The sequence below is a fragment of the Nicotiana tabacum genome, chromosome 13 (assembly GCF_000715075.1).
Source record: "Nicotiana tabacum cultivar K326 chromosome 13, ASM71507v2, whole genome shotgun sequence".
Lineage (NCBI taxonomy): Eukaryota > Viridiplantae > Streptophyta > Magnoliopsida > Solanales > Solanaceae > Nicotiana > Nicotiana tabacum.
The window spans coordinates 83,106,359-83,124,644 of NC_134092.1; positions in this window are offsets into that span (position 1 = coordinate 83,106,359).

Here is an 18,286-nt window from a genome sequence, read left to right on the forward strand (position 1 = left end):
CGCAAGTATACGTGGCCGTCAAGTAATAAAGTGACTCGAAAGTCGGATGTCGAACCCAGAGAGACTTAGATCAATCGTTAGATAAGCAAACTAAAATTAGTTAATTGTCCGAAATAATCAAAAGTGGTATTTTTCTACTAATCTACTATTGAGGAAATTAAACAAATAACAACTAATTTATCAAGAATGCAAATGTGTATGATGAGATTTTACTTCAGATGAGATAAAAATTCCAGGGTTGTGGTTGGTTTATCAATCCTATTAAATTCAATAATTACACTCGTTAATCCAAATTATCTATGGTTGCTAATTAACCAGATCGTTTATATGAATAGCATGTTCCCTCAATACTACTCGCCTTCCCACAATATATCAATCCTATATTCCTATAGTATTGAGTCTATCATGAACGAATATAATACGGTATTCAATTAAGCAAGACTATTAAGTATATTCCTATCCTAATCGTGAAATCTTCCCCCGAGCCACAGATTCAGAAAATAGCTCTCTCTAATTCTACTATAATCTATACACGGCTTTCCCAAGTATAGCATAGATAGTAGGGTGAATTGGTAGCTACAACAATTCACAAGTGAAAACTAGAATTAAAGAAACAACCACAAGATGATAATCTGAATTAACGAAGATGTAATTAATAAACATTAATAATCATGTCAACTACAACCCTAGAAACTAGAGTGCTTAGCCACTCATGTTCGTAGTAATAATTTTTCAAGTATTTTGCATAAACAAATAACAAAGAAAATATAAAGGAATGAAGAACTCTATGATTTTCTCCTCCAAAAGTTGTTCCACGTGATGTTCTTGCCTCTGATCGCAAAACTCCTCTAAAAATGGTATTTAATGACTATTTATATATGTAGGGAAAAGACCTAGACGAAATAACCAAGTCCAAAATAAAAAAAGAGACAAAATAGGCTTTAAAATTCTTGAACACTCTCGCTACAGGCCTCGCCTCACGAGGCAAAATGCGAGCTTCACCTCGCTGTACACTGTGCGGTGCACGCTCAAACGCTAGAAAGATAGCTCGTCTCGCGTGCTCTATAGCGAGCAAAATAGCTCGCGTAGCCTGACTCTTTCTTCGATTCAATTTGCTGTTGCTGCCTAACTTTTCCATTTAACGTTTCTCATTATGCTCCTTCTTTCAATTCTTTGCAATAACTTCTTTTGTCTTCCTTTAATTTGCTCAACTATAATATTATTTTAGAGCATGAATTACACATTCAATATTTACTTTGCTCCAATTTCATCTCCAATATACCTACACATAAAATAAACTCAATTAAGCACAAATATAGAATAGTTTCGCATTAAAATACCTAAAATGTAAGGTAAGTAATGTACTAAAAATACGGAGTTATAACTAAAATTCATAAGATTTCTTTCCCGAGTATGTTGTGTTAGGCTCCTTCTCATCACGTTCTTATTATTGTTTCTTTACTTCTATTTTGCAGGTTTGCCTAAGACCGTCGAGCCTAGGCCCTCGGTTGGGGATGAGGAGTTACCTGCCGATTCTTCTGCTTCGGGACAGCCCGGGGCCACAGCAGGGGAGAAGAAAGTAAAAAGGGTTCCGAGTTCACCGAGCTCGGAGAAAAAGAAAACGAAAAGGAGTCTGGTTCGTAAGCCAAAAGAAACCTCCAGTTCCTGAGTGCTTGACTCGGAATCACTCCTCCGGCTCAGAGACGAGCCCGAGGAGGATGACATCTTCATGGCCCATGAGCCATCTATCCCCGAGGAATTGGTGGCAACTGAGAGGGAAATGACTCAAGCTAATCCCCCTCAAGTTCGCGAGGCTGATGTCGAGGTAAGGGATGAGGACTCATGAGATGCCGGACCTGCCCCTCCCGGCATTATAGATATTTCGGGATCGACTTCGTTAACAGAATCAATATTCGATAAAGTCCGAACGACGAAGGAGAGAACCTTTGAGGAGGTCCGTGGAGCGGATGATCCCTTCTGAGGCATTTTTGACGATATAGACTCATCTACCCCGGAGGATTTTACCGGGTTGAGTGACTTAGAGGTGCCGAAGAAAGTTCTACCTTCAGCTGTTGGCGGATCGAGCTCAAGCCCAAGATTAACCAATCGGTTTCCCGCTTCGAGCACGAATTCTGGTCGGAAGCGGACTGTCGTTATCACCCTTCTCGAGATGCCCAAATCCTTTTTGCCCCCGTAGGGATAGCCAGTTACCTCTGGTGTCTGGTAACTAAAGAAGACCGAGCCAAAATAAATGAAGTAGAAGCGTCATGCCTGTTTAATGAAGAACAACATGCACTAAACGGGTAATTCTCGATAATTCTTGATGATTATAATATCCTTTCTAATATTTGAACTACTTTATGATAATTCTAATATTGTTTCTCGTATTTGTAGGCCTCGGTGCTCCACCATGAGACCTTCATCCTGTACCGGGATGAGCTGAGCCAACTCAAGGCCGAAGTCAAAGAGCTTATTGAGAATAGAGGCATATATAAGCTTCTCACTGAGCTCCATGAAGGAGAAGTCAAGAGCCTCCGAGCCGAGTTGGACGCGCCTCAGAAGGAGCACGCCGGCCTGTTGGAACAGGTAAAAATCATTGAAGTTAGTGGTGATGAGCTAGGCACGGTGTCTAACAGTCAAAATCCACAAGTCCAGCAGAAGGTTGATCGGGTTGATCAGCTCCATACTGAGATGGATGAATTCAAGGCCATGGCCGATGAGTGGAAGGGTAAGATGGACCGATTGGCTTCGGAAAAGGATTCCGCCTGGGAGCAGTTGGCCTTGGCAGAGGCCCAACTTCGATCGATGAAGTAGATGGCTCCCAGTATTCGGGGCCGATCTTAGAGAGAGCTCGGACACTGTTGATGCAAACCTTGACTCCGATTCATAGTTGGCCTTCAATTCTAAGTTAGCACGATCCACTGTTGCCTAGTGAAAAACCTTGCCGAAAAATTCATTTGGGACAAAACCGGTTCAAGGGAAAAAGAGTGCAATGCGTGCTTTCAGGCCTAATAGTTGCATCATTCCTTAGTTGTTACGTGCAAGTGTTAGTCCCACCCATAATATATATAAAGAAAGGTAATAAACAAGATCGTGCCTTTGCAGTAGTATCGTTTTAAGTGGGTTATGTTCCAGTTATTCAGTAGCCGCTCATCGTTCACCATTTCGAGTTTGTACGATCTTTTTCTAGTGATTTCTATAATTCGATATGGACCTTCTCAATTAGGCCCTAGCTTCCCTTCGTTCGGGTTTCAGGTGTTTAGTGTCACCTTTATTAACACCAAGTCCTCGATATTGAAGTGTCGAAGGTTGTCTCTCCGATTGTAATATCTTTCGATCCGTTATTTTTGGGCGGGCAACCGGATGAGGGCGGCGTCGCGCCTTTCCTTTAGCAGTTCCAGGTTCGTACTTGTCACGACCCAAAATCTCACCCGTCGTGATGGTGCCTATCTCGATACTAGGCAAGCCGATAACATCAATAACCCACCATTTCTTTTAAATACTGAAAACATAATAATTAAGTTTAAGAATAAATCCCACAAACATTATAAATAAACACACTCCCAAAGCCTGGCGTCACTGAGTACATGAGCATCTATACATTACAAGTCTGGGAAAAATCTGGTCTATAATAATAATCTGAGACCAAATACAATAACAAAGGGATAGGGAAGGAGAGACAAGGTCTGCAAAACTTGGCAGCTACCTCTGAATCTCCGAAAAATAAACTGTGCGAAAGAATCAACACCCATTGTATTCGGGATCACCTGGATCTGCACATGCAGTGCAGGGTGTAATATGAGTACAACCAACTCAATAAGTAACAATAATAAATAAAGAACTGAAAGTAGTGACGAGCTTCTCAGCTAAGTCAAATACAATACTTTCCAATATAAAAGAGTAGGCATGCTCTCAAGTTCAACATTTAAGATTTCACTGAAATTTCATATCAAGTTTGACCGAAACAGAAAATAATTGTTTTTTGAAATTTCAAAAATAGTGATATATGACAGCTGAAATGCAGCAAATAATGAAATCAATGCATCCTCTCAGAGTAACAGTCACTCAGTCTTTCCATTCACTCCAACCTCACAGTCACTCTTTCCTCACAGTCACTCTTTCCTCACAGTCACTTATTGCTCACAGTCACTGATCACTCGGCACTCGCACTCGACACTTGGCACTCGCACTCGCACTCTGCACTCGCACTCGCACTCGGCACTCGCACTCAGTAGGTACCTGCACTCACTGGGGTGTCTACAGACTCTGGAGGGGCTCCTTCAGCCCAAGCGCTATAACAAGCCAATCATGGCATATAGTAATGAAACATGCTGTGGCGTGCAGCCCGATCCCATATATATCCTCACAATTAGGCCCTCGGCCTCACTCAGTCATCAACCTCTCCAGTCTCTCGGTCTCAAGATGTCATGAAAATAATCCCAAAATGATAATATGATGCATCAATAAATAGAAACAGAGACAGAGATATGATATGAAATGAATGAACATGACTGAGTGTGAAATTACAATTTGAATCATAAAATTCAACCACAGAAATGACCCAAGTGGGTACCAATAATAACAGCATATGCCTAAGCATGATTTTCAATACGAGTCTCAGCTCAATTTTTCTCTAACACGTAGAGAATGTACGGATATTAACAGATTATTCAACTAGATAGTTCCATGTAATTTCACCAAGTCGCCATTCCTACGGTGCACGCCCACACGCCCGTCACCTAGCATATGCGTTACCTCAAAACAAATCACATAACATAGAATCTGGGGTTTCATACCCTCAGGACCAAATTTAGAACTGTTACTTACCTCAAATCATGTAATTCTTTATTTCGCTATGCCCTTGCCCCTTGGTCTCCGAAAGCCTCGTATCTAGCCACAATTAATTCAATTCAATCAATACCAATTATTGTAATTAATTCCATAAGGAAATACTATTTTTCCAATAAAAATCTAAAATTCACTCAAAATTTGCTCGTGGAACCCATGTCTCGGAACCCGATCCGCATATTTTCCTAAAATCTTGCCCCTCTCCTGATCCACTCTGCGACCATTATGCAGTCCGCAGAGTGATTCTGCGACCGCATAGTGGTCGCAGAAATGACCCTTTTTCGGCAAAAATTTCCTTTAAACATCGGTGCATTGTTTAACCCAAAACGTCCGAGCCGCAGCGAGCTTCTATAATCTTTGTACTAATTGATCTACCTCGGCACTACAAAACCTTAATTTTCTTAGCAAAATTTCTCCGGGGTCGTTACACATAGTCAACATCCGGTCAACCTTTTCAACTTAAATTCTAAACCTTGGAACTAAGTGTTCCAAATCATTCCAAAACCTCACCGGATTCGAACCAATTAACCCGACAAGCCAAATAACAACCGTAAATCATAATTTGAGCAGTAAATGGGGGAACGAGATTGCAATAGTCAAAATGACCGACCGAGTCATTACATTTTCCCCTCTTAAACAAACGTTCATCCTCTAACGGGCTTAGAATCATACCTGGAGTCTCAAATAGGTGTGGATATTTGCTCCGCTTCTCTTGCTCAATCTCCCAAGTAGCTTCTCCGACTGGCTGGCCTCTCCACTGCACCTTCACTGAAGCTATGTCCTTTGATCTCAACTTTCAAACCTCCAGGTTTAAAATAGCCACCGGCTCCACATCATAAGTCAAATTACCGTCCAGCTGCACTGTACTGAAATCCAAAATATGAGACGGATCCCCGATATACTTTCGGAGCATGGATACATGGAACACTGGATGAACACCTGATAGACTGGGTGGCAAAGCAAGTTCATAAGCTACTTCTCCAATTTTCTTAAGTATCTCAAAAGGCCCAATATACCGAGGGCTCAACTTGCCCTTCTTCCTGAACCTCAACACACCCTTCATTGGTGAAATTTTGAGCAGAACCTTCTCCCCAACCATGTAAGCAACATCACGGACCTTCCTGTCGGCATAATCTCCTGTCTAGACTGCGCCGTGCGAAGCCGCTCCTAAATCACTTTAACCTTCTCCAAAGCATCCAGAACCAAGTCAGTACCCAATAGCCTAGCCTCACCCGGCTCAAACCAACCAACCGGAGATCGACACTGTCTCCCATATAATGCCTCATACAGATCCATCTGAATACTCGACTGGTAGTTGTTATTGTAAGCAAACTCCGCAAGTGGCAGAAATTTATCCCAAGAACCTCCAAAATCAATGACACAAGCACGTAGCATATCCTCCAATATCTGGAAAGTGTGCTCGGACTTCCCGTCTATCTGAGGGTGAAATGTTGTACTCAACTGAACCTGTGTGCCCAATTCTCGCTGCATTGCTCTCCAAAACTGTGATGTAAACTGCGTGTCCCGAACTGAAATGATGGACATCGGCACACCGTGTAAGCGAATAATCTCGTGGATATAAACCTTAGTCAATTGCTTCGAAGAATAATTAGTACCAACTGGAATAAAATGCGTGGATTTGGTCAACCGATCTACAATCACCCAAACCGCATCAAACTTCCTCAATGTCTGTGGAAGCCCAACTACAAAGTCCATGGTAATACACTCCCATTCCACTCCGGAATTTCAAGTCTCTGAAGTAATCCTCCCGGTCTCTGATGCTCGTACTTTACTTGTTGACAATTTAAACACCGAGCTACAAACCCAACTATATCTTTCTTCATTCGCCTCCACCAATACTGCTGCCTCAAATCCTGATACATCTTTGCGGCACCCAGATGAATAGAGTATCGCAAACTATGAGCTTCCTGGAGAATCAACTCATGCAAACCATCTACATTAGGCACACATAGTGTGCCCTGCGTCCGTAATACACTATCATCTCCAATAGTGACCTCTTTGGCATCACAGTGCTAAACCGTGTCCTTAAGGACAAGCAGATGGGGATCATCATACTGGCGCTCCCTAATGCGATCATATAAAGAAGACCGAGAAACCACATAAGCCAAAACTCGACTCGGCTTCGAAACATCCAATCTAACAAACTGGTTAGCCAAGGCCTGAACATCCAAAGCTAAGGCCTCTCTGCTACCAGTAAATATGCTAAGCTGTCCAAACTCTCTGCTTTACGACTCAAGGCATCGACCACCATATTGGCCTTTCCAGGATGATAGAGAATTATGATATCATAATCCTTAAGCAACTCCAACCATTTTTACTGCCGCAAATTAAGATCATTCTGTTTAAACAAATGATGTAGACTCCGATGATCAGTGTAAATCTCACAATGTACCCCGTACAAATAATGCCACCAAATTTTCAAGGCATGATCAATAGCTGCTAACTCGAGGTCGTAGACCGCATAATTATTCTCATGTACCTTTAACTGTCTGGATGCATAGGCAATCACCCTACCATTTTGCATAAGCACTGCGCCGAGACCAATACATGACACATCACAAAAAAAAGTATGACCTTGAACCCATAAGCAATACCAATACTGGAGCTGTAGTCAAAGCTATCTTGAGCTTCTGAAAGCTCTCTTCAAATTCATCCGACCACCCGAACGGAGCACCTTTCTGGGTCAATTTAGTCATAGGCGATGCAATAGATGAGAAACCCTCCACGAAATGATGATAATAACCGACCCAGCCGAGAAAACTCTGAATCTCAGCAACTGAAGATGGCCCGGGCCAACTCTGAACTGCCTCTATTTTCTTTGGATCCACCTTAATCCCTTCACTGGACACTATGTGTCCCAAATATGCTACTGAACTAAGCTAGAACTCACACTTAGAGAATTTGGCATAAAGTTTCTCCTCTCTTAGTCTCTGTAGTATAATACTCAAGTGTCGTGCATGCTCCTCCTGGCTACGTGAGTACACCGAGATATCATCAATAAATACTATGATAAATGAGTCAAGATATGGTTGGAATACACTATTCATTAAGTGCATGAATGCTGCTGGGGCATTTGTTAGCCCAAATGACATCATAAGAAATTCATAGTGACCATAACGAGTCTAGAATGCGTATTTAGAATATACAAATCCTGAATTTTCAACTAGAGGTACCCAGATCTCAAATCAATTTTGGAGAATACCCTCGCTCCGTAAAGTTGGTCAAATAAATTATCAATACGCGGCAAAGGATACTTATTCTTGATTGTAACTTTATTCAACTGCCTGTAATCGATACACATCCGCATAATACCATCTTTCTTTTTCACAAACAGAACCGGTGCACCCCAAGGCGACACACTAGGCCTAATAAACTCCTTATCAAGAAGTTCCTAAAGTTGCTCTTTCAATTTCTTTAACTCATCTGGTGCCATACGATACGGGGGAATAGAAACGGGCTGCGTGCCTTGTACCAAGTCAATACCAAAATCAATATCCCTGTCAGGCGGCATACCCGGCAGGTCTGCGGGAAATACATTAGGAAAGTCTCTCACTACCGGTACTGAATCAATAGTAGGAGTATCTGCATCAACATCTCTCACAAAAGCCAAGTATGACAAACACCCCTTCCCAACCATACGTTGGGCTTTCAAATAAGAAATTACCCTACTAGGAACATAATCTAGAGAACCTCTCCATTCAACATTTGGCAACCCCCGCATTGTTAACGTCACGGTTTTTACGTGATAGTCTAGAATAGCATGACATGGAGACAACCAATCCATACCCAGAATTACATTGAAATCAACCATATTGAGCAATACAAGATCAACTCTAGTCTCCAGTCCCCCAATAGTTACCACAGATGATCGATACACACGGTTCACAATAATAGTATCACCCACCGGCGTAGATACATGAACAGGTGAAACTAAGGACTCACGGGGCATATCCAGATAATGAGTAAAGTACGATGACACATACGAATAAGTAGAACCAGGGTCAAATAATATAGAAGCCTTACTATGGCACACTGAGACAATACCTGTGATCACTACATCTGAGGCAACAACATCTGGCTTGGCAGGAAAAGCATAGAATAGGGCCTGACCGCCACCTGATCGTCCTCCCCCTCTTAGGCGACCCCTAGCTGACTGGCCGTCACCTCGTGCTGGCTGGGCGGGTGGAGAAGTAACTGGTGCTGAAGTCGTAGTCTAACTCCTCTGCTACATTGGACCTCCCGAGCGATGAGGACATTGTTTCCACATATGCTCAAATTCCCCGCATTCAAAGCAGCTCCCTGATACTGATGGTGGCGCGGACTGTATCAGGCCCCGAGAACCAGAATAACTGTTAGAAGCACCCGGTGTAAATGAACCCTGAACTGAAGGGGCACAGGACGAACTCTGGGTTGGAAGGGCGCCGAGGGATGGTTGACCCTGATGAGAACTATATGAACCATGGCTGGATGATGCACCATGGTGAACTGGACAACCCGTTTAAGTGTGTCTGTAAGGACGACCCCTACCGCGGTGAAACTGGCCCCTGAAGTAACACCACTGAAATCACTTGGACCACTAAGACTTTTGGCCTCCCTCTCTACACGTTCCTATCTATGGACCATCTCTATCTGCCAAGCAATGTCAAGAACCTCATCAAAAGTAGCACCAGATACCCTCTCCCGAGTCATAAGTAACCGCAGATGATATGTGAGGCCATCAATGAATTTCCTAATTCTTTCCCTATCAGTGAGAACCAACCAAACCGCGTGACAAGCTAACTTAGAAAATCTCATCTCGTACTGCGTCACAGACATGCCATCCTGACGTAACTGCTCAAACTGTCTGCGTAGCTCCTCTCTATAAGACTGCGGCATAAACTTCTCCAAAACGAGAATGGAGAATTCCTGCCATGTAAGTGGTACAGCACCGACCGGCTTGCACTTCTCATAGGCCTCCCACCATCTGAAGGCAGCCCTAGAAAACTGAAAAGTGGTGAACGAGACTCCACTGGTCTCCAGAATGCCCGCTGTCCAAAGCATCCACTGGCACTTATCCAGAAAACCCTGAGCATCCTCTGACTCAGCACTGCTAAATGATGGAGGTCGAAGACTCCCAAATCTCTCAAGTCTCCTCTGCTCATCATCTTTCATAACGGGGACTACCGGGGCCTGAGCAGCTGCAGTCGGCTGGGCTGGTAGTGCCCCCGGTGCGGAGGGGAAACAGGGGTATGAGTACCACCCCCAGCCTGAGAAGTGGCTGGTGCGGCCTGAGCCTAAACCACCTGATCAAGGCCAGTGCAAACTGTCAATATCTGAGTCAAAGCCTCCTGTAGGCCTTGAATCTCAATAGGCACAGCTGGTGCCTGAGCGGGTCCCGCCGAATCTACTCCTGAGCTGGAGCAACTGGTGGTGCTATAGGTGCTGCACCAACTACTGTTCGAGCGACACCTAGGCCCCGACCTCTACCACGGTCTCGGCCTCTCGCGGCCCTAACTGGTGGCACTGGTGGTTGACCGTCAGATCCGGTAGTACATATTCTCACCATCTGTGAGAGAATAGAATAACAGAATTTTAGTTTTCCGGAATCAACAAGTTCACATGATAGAATACAAGAAAGTGAAATTTTGCCAAGGTTTCGGCAGCCTCTCGAAGATAAGTACAGACGTCTCCGTACCGATCCGCAAGACTCTACTAAACCTGCTCATGACTCGTGAGACCTATGTAACCTAGCCTCTGATACCAACCTGTCACGACCCAAAATCTCACCCTTCATGATGGCGCCTATCTCGATACTAGGCAAACCGACAACATCAATAACCCACCATTTCTTTTAAATACTGAAAACATAATAATTAAGTTTAAGAGTAAATCCCACAAACATTAGAAATAAACACACTCCCAAAACATAGTGTCACTGAGTACATGATCATCTATACATTATATGTCTGGGAAAAATCTGGTCTATAATAATAATCTGAGACCAAATACAATAACAAAAGGATAGGGAAGGAGAGATAAGGTTTGCGAAATATGGCAGCTATCTCTGAATCTCCGAAAAATTGACTGTGCGAAAGAATCAACACCCACTGTATCCGGGATCACCTCGATCTGCACACGAAGTGTAGGGTGTAGTATGAGTACAACCAACTCAGTAAGTAACAATAATAAATAAATAACTGAAAGTAGTGACGAGCTTCTCAGCTAAGTCAAATACAATACTTTCCAATATAAAAGAGTAGGCATGCTCTCAAGTTCAACATTTAAGATTTCACTAAAATTTCATATCAAGTTTGACCGAAACAGAAAATAACTTTTTTCCGAAATTTTCAAAATAGTGATATATGACAACTGAAATGCAGCAAATAATGAAATCAATGCATCCTCTCAGAGTAACAGTCACCCAGTCCTCCCATTCACTCCAATCTTACAGTCACTCTTTCCTCACAGTCATTCTATCCTCACAGTTACTCATTCCTCACAGTCACTCATCACTCGGCACTCGCACTTTGCACTCACACTCAGAACTCGCACTCAGTAAGTACCTGCTGTGTCTTTTTCCATGTCGATACAGTAGTAGCCAGCTCTGATTATCTTCTGAACCAACAACTCAGCGCCCGAATGATTCTCGTGGGTGCCCTCATGGACTTCCCTCAAAACATACTTGGTGTCCCCCCATCCTAGACATATTGCGAGTGGGCCATCGAATGTTGTTCTGAATAGGGTACCGTCTTCGAACAAGCTGAACTGGGCAGCCTTCATATGCAGAGCTCTCGATTCTTTAGGATCCGACAGATGTTTTTCAGGCTTTAGGTAATCTATGTATTTGTTTCTCCAGTCCCAGGTTAAGCTCATAGAGTTTATCTCGGCATGGCCTTCCTCCACTACCGAGTTCATGAGTTGTAAGACCGTCCCTGAGTTGAATTCATCTTCATCGACTAACGATCCCAAGTTAGCAAGAGCATCGGCCTCGTTGTTTTGATCCCGAGGCACATATTGTAACGTCCATTCCCTGAACCGATGTAACGTCATATGTAGCTTATCTAGATATCTTTGCATCCATTCCTCTTTGACTTCGAATGTCCCATTGACTTGGTTCACTGCGAGGAGGGAATCAAACTTAGCTTCAATAACCTCGGCCCCCAAGCTTTTAGCGAGTTCAAGACCTGCAATCATGGCCTCATACTCGGCCTCGTTGTTAGTCAATTTTATAGTTCTGATAGATTGCCTAACTACATTACTTGTTGGCGGCTTTAACATGATGCCAATCCCGAACCCCTTTGCATTCGAGGCGCCGTTCATAAAGAGGGTCCAGATTCCGGAAGAGGTCCCCGAGTTTAACAATAACTCCTTCTCAAAATCAGGAATTAGGGCCGGTGTGAAGTCGGCCATGAAACCCGCCAAAATTTGAGATTTGATGGCGGTTTGTGGTCTATATTCGATATCGTACCTGCTAATTTCCACGGCCTATTTGGCCAATCATCCCGAGAGCTCGGGTTTATGCATTATGTTCTCAATGGGTAAGTAGTCATAACATATATGGGATGGCATTGAAAATGCGGTTTTAGCTTCCTAGAGGCGCATAGCAAAGCGAGCGCCAAAGTTTCTAGTTATAGTTTCGGCCCCGCCTAGAGTTCTGCTAACATAATAGACGGGAAAGTGCGTACCTTACTTTTCCAAAACCAGGACTCCACTTACCGCTACCTCAGTTACCGCTAAGTACAGGTACACATGTTCGTCTGCATTCGGAGTATAAAGCAAATGTGGGCTCGAGAGGTACCGCTTGAGTCCCTCCAAGGCTTGTAAGAACTGGGGGGTCCATGAGAAGTTATTCTTCTTCTTCAACAGTGAGAAGAACCGGTGGCTCTTGTCGGTGGACTTCGAGATGAATCAACCCAAAGCAGCTAGCGCCCGGTTAACCTTCGAACGGCTTTGACACTATCCACAACGGTGTGTCCTCGATGGCCTTGATTTTATCGGGATTAATTTCGATTCCCTGGTTGGACACCATGAATCCGAGGAATTTCCCGGACCCAACTCCGAATGTGCATTTCTCCGGGTTTAACTTCATGATGCATTTCTTCAATATATTGAAGGTTCCAGTAAATGTTTCAAATGGTCCTCTGCTTGCAGGGACTTAACCAAATTATCGTCAATGTAACTTCCATTGATTTTCCTATTTGCTCTTCGAACATCCGATTTACTAGGCGTTGGTAAGTGGAACTGGCATTTTTTAGTCTGAACGACATTATGTTATAGCACTAGGTACCGTATTTAGTGATGAAAGACATTTTTTCCTGGTCGTCCGAGTCCATCCGAATTTGGTTGTACTCGGAATAGGCGTCGAGAAAATTGAGGATCTCATGACTGGTCGTTGCATCAATCATGCGATCGATGTTTGGCAGAGGGAAAGAGTCCTTAGGGCATGCCTTGTTTAAGTCTTTATAGTCTACACACATTCTTAATTTATTCCCCTTTTTAGGGACTACTACTACGTTTGCTAACTAATCCGGGTACTTAACCTCCCAGATGGACCTTATTTTAAGGAGTGTAGATACCTCGTCCTTGATGAATGCATGCTTGACTTCAGACTGAGGCCTCCTTTTCTATTTGACCGGGTGAAACTTCGAATCTAGGTTCAGCTTATGAGTAGTTATCTCCGGCGGAATCCCCGTCATAACGAGGAAGGACCAAGCGAAACAATATATGTTTGCTATAAGGAATTGAATGACCTTTTCCCTAAGCTCGGGACTTAACCCTGTGTCTAGGTATACCTTACAATCGGGCAGGCGCTCGATCAATATGACTTGTTTCAGTTCTTCGACCATTGATTTGGTGGCGGCGGAATCATTGGGGACTATGAAAAACCTGGTAACTCTGTAGTCATTGTCCTCACTCGTCCCCTGCTTCTCCGGTTCGATCGAGGCTAGTATCTGTAATTGCTATTTGGTTTCCTCTTTAGCCACCGGACTTAGACCCTTCGATATCGAAAGTGCGGATACCGGGATCACCTCATCGACTATGAACATCTCCTTTGCGGCCAGTTGTTCCCCATAAATTATTTTAATCCCTTCTGGTGTCGGGAATTTCTTTACCTGGTGCAGCGTCGAGGGTACTGACCTCATGTTGTGAATACATGGTCTCCTGAGCAAAGCATTGTACCTCAGGAATCCTTCGATCATATAGAACTTTGTTTCCTGGATGGTTCCGGTGGTGTTCACCGGTAATGTTATTTCCTCTTTAGTGGTCTCACATGCCATGTTGAATCCGTTCAGAACTTTGACTTCAGGCATGATTTGGTCTTGTAGACCTAGTTGTTCCACGACCCTCGAATTAATTATATTGGCCGAGCTACCTAGATCAATTAACACACGCTTAACTCGAGATTTATTCATGAGTACAGATATTACCAGTGCATCATTGTAGGATTGCACGATGCCTTCAGCGTCCTTGTCGTTGAAAGACAAGGTTCCTCCTGGTATGTAATTTCGATTCCATTTTTTCCTCGTGATGGATACTTTGGTGCGCTTTAACATCGACCCTTGAGGGACATCGAACCCACCGATGATCATGTTAATGATGTGCTAAGGCTCCTCCTACTCGATCTGCTTACTAGAATCTCTATTCCTGAAATGGTTTTTGGCTCGATCGCTTAGGAACTCCTATAGATGTCCATTGTTGAATAACCGGGCTACTTCCTCTCTCAATTATCGGCAATCCTCTGTTCTATGGCCGTGAGTGCCATGATATTTACATATTAAGTTGGGATCCCTTTGGGCTGGATAGGACTGTATATGTCGAGGCCATTTGGTGTCTTTGATGTGTCCGATGGCAGACACGATTACTCATCCTTGTGAAAACCAAGTCAACTTCCTTAAGCCCTCTGAAATTGAAATATATGCATTCCGCTGAATAGAAGCCTTATACGAATCATAAAACTTCAAATCTTCTTGTAGGAGATAATCTACCTGCTTAGATTCCAACTGACATCTCTATATAACACTATATGGTAACAACCACTATGCACTCAATCAATCTTCCCGAGTCTGCATCGTTAACAATATACAATAATTCGCTTCATCCACATATAAACAACTGAAAGGTATACCAATAGATCTGCGACTAGGTCTAGACAACACACTACGACGATAATCAATCATCCATATCCCCTTGTAGTCCATCCACAATATCATAAGCCATCGGTGCACAGCTGAAACAGAGTGCGCAATATCACATATGAGTGAATGGAGGGAAATTGAAGATATAATCTCCAAGCTGAAATAAAGTCGCACGATAAGAAAAAAAAGAAGAGAAGTTTCATATATGTCATGTAGCCTCTAGAAGATAAGTATAGATGTCATCATATCATTCCACTAGACTCTACTAGACACTTGCTTATGACTCGTAGAACCTATGAACCTAGGGCTCTGATACCAACTTGTCACGATCTAAAACCCCACCTAGTCGTGATGGCACCTAACCCAACCCGCTAGGTATGCCAAATAGTATAAGTTACTACTACAACAAGAATTCATCAATATATTAATAAAACTTCAACATAATTCAATACAACTACCCAAAGGACTGGTAGTGCAAGTCATGAGAATCTATGATTTTGATTTACAAAGGTTGTAAAAGAAATAAATACAACATATGTTTGAAGGTTACATAAACAAAAATGAGATCCTATTCAATGGTAGCTCGAAACTGAGATGCAACTACAACTTCAATGCATGCCTTCGGCATCTATAACAGCTTTGCTCCAAGAATCTGCACGCAAGGTGCAAAATTGTAGTATGAGTACAACCAACCCCATGTAGTTAGTAAGTGTCTTACTAATTCAGAGAAGTAGTAACAAGGTTTTGCAGAACCTGCACAACTCAATAACATGCATAATACTGAGAAAATATTCCAGAAAGACAATTGCAGAATAAGAAATATCTATAGTAAAGGTGCACAACTGGGATAAGGTAATAACAAACTCTATCAATTAGACATGTTCAATAAATACAACTTCCACCCAACCCCGCTCACAAAAAAGGTATGCACCATATAATGTGTGTGCTCAAACACTCATACATGATTGTAAACATATGCCCAACATGATCCGATTCCGTATCAATTGCCAAATAGCACGTTCAAGAGAACCTTTCAAGAATCAAATACATCGATGTATGATGACAACTTCCTTCACATCAATCTGGTATGCTACCAACAACTCAATAAAATATAAGATATTAACTCCACGTATATAAATCCATCTTGACAACCTAGTCACCAAATAATAAGAGAGGCATAGATTAGTGTGTTAGAAGCAACGCAACAAACCATAAGAAATGCATGACACACATAATGAAGTCATATGCACAATCAAGAATGCCACTCTCGTATCACCACACAAACATAATCAATAAAACTCGCCCCCAGGCCATCACATAACATCCCCACAATGCCACCCTTATTTCTCCGCATGCGCATTATCAATAAAGGCCACCCTTATTTCGCCACATGCACATATCGCGATCCTTATTTTGCCACGTGGGCAACCCGAGAAAAATGTCACCCTTATTTTGCCCCACACGCATAACAATAGACACAATCGCACGACAAGAACCTCGTGCTGACAACTCCAATTACACTCCCACGGCAAAGACCTCGTTCCACAATATCATCGCAATGGCACGACAAAGACCTCGTGACACAATATCATCACAAATTCCATGGAGCAAACCTCGTTTCACAATATCATCATAAAACAATCCGCTCAATATGTCCACAAGTGCCATAATCACAACAATGCAAGATAGCAAATTATCATCAAGAGGCACATCCTCATAACTCATCAATAAATATCACAAGGACATGATAACAAATAAAAATGCAGATAAGGCATGACTACAACTAAATCAATTATAGCAACCAAGTTCAAGTAGTCATACAAAGGATCACATATGTATCATAGAGTGTACACGTCCCAATCAAAGTATAATACAAGGACGCATACGGATGTGTGTTCATAACATATTTGTATCTACCTCCAAGGCAAACCTAGCATAAGTCTCATGATTTGCTCATCATGCTCAAACACGGTACCAATAGACTCAAAATTTCTCTATCATGGTTTATCGTGCCCACGTAGTTAATTAAAGAAATAATACATTTAATCAAGTAGAACATACAACCAATTAAAGCATAGAGTGAGCTAAGATCTACCCCAAGCGTGAATACCCATGGCACATGTATATACACTCATCACCTCATATATACATCACCCGGTATTATGCAAACAATAACAATTAGTAGGCAAAATTTCATCAACCAAAGCTAGGCAAGACACTTTCCTCAAACAAGCCAAATCAATACTATAAAAATACCTTCTCGCACAAATCGAGTTCTAATCGGCTCGAATCTAGCTAAAAACAACTCAATAACATCAAATAGTGGCTTAGGAATCAAACCCGAACGATGAAAGTCGAATCTTTAATAAAATACTCAAAGTCAACCAAAAAGTCAACCCAGGCTCGCACCCCAAAAACCGACAAAACTCATAAATCCCGAAAATCCATTCCAATACCAGTCCAAATAGATATGTTTTATCGAAAACCAACTACAATTCGGGGTTAAAATCTCCAGTTTACACTTTAGAAAGGATTTGTCAAAAACACCAATTTTTCTCTCTTAGATTCACCCATCAAATGCTAAAATCAAGGTGGAATAATGAATAATAATCTAATCCGAGTCAAGAATACTTACCACATCCAAGTGGTGAAAATTGCCTAAATAATCGCCTCAATCCGAGTTCCCAATCTCAAAATATGATAAAATGACCTCAAAGTTTAAAATAAGATCTTAAAAGTACTGCCCAGAAGTACCATTCGTGATCGCGGAACATGCTTCGTGATCGTGAAGCACAAAGATGAACACTACCAAAAAATGCTCTTCGCATTCGCGTCACTGACCTCGCGAACGTGATGACCTTAGATGCTAACCCCTTTGTGACCCCGTCCTGGACCATGCGAATGCGAAGGCAAATCCACCAGCTCCAACTCTCAATTGCGAACGCGACCCCTCTCTGCGAACGCGAAGTCCAAGCCACTCAAGCTCCGTGAACGCAGCCACCTAGTCAGGAACCCAAATCCAACATACACTACGCGAACACGATGGTTCCTTCACGAGCGTGAAGAACACATGAGGCACCAGAAACCAGCAATGTCTAACACCTCCAAAATGGTCCAAAACCACCCCGAAACACACCTGAGGCCCCTGAAACCCCGTCCAAAGATACTAACAAGTCAAAATATATTATTCAAACTTATCAAAAAACTCGAAACTTCATAAATAACATCAAAACCAATAATGGAAGACCAAGATCATTCTCTTAACTTTCAAACCTTCAAACTTCGTCAAATGCGTCTGAAAC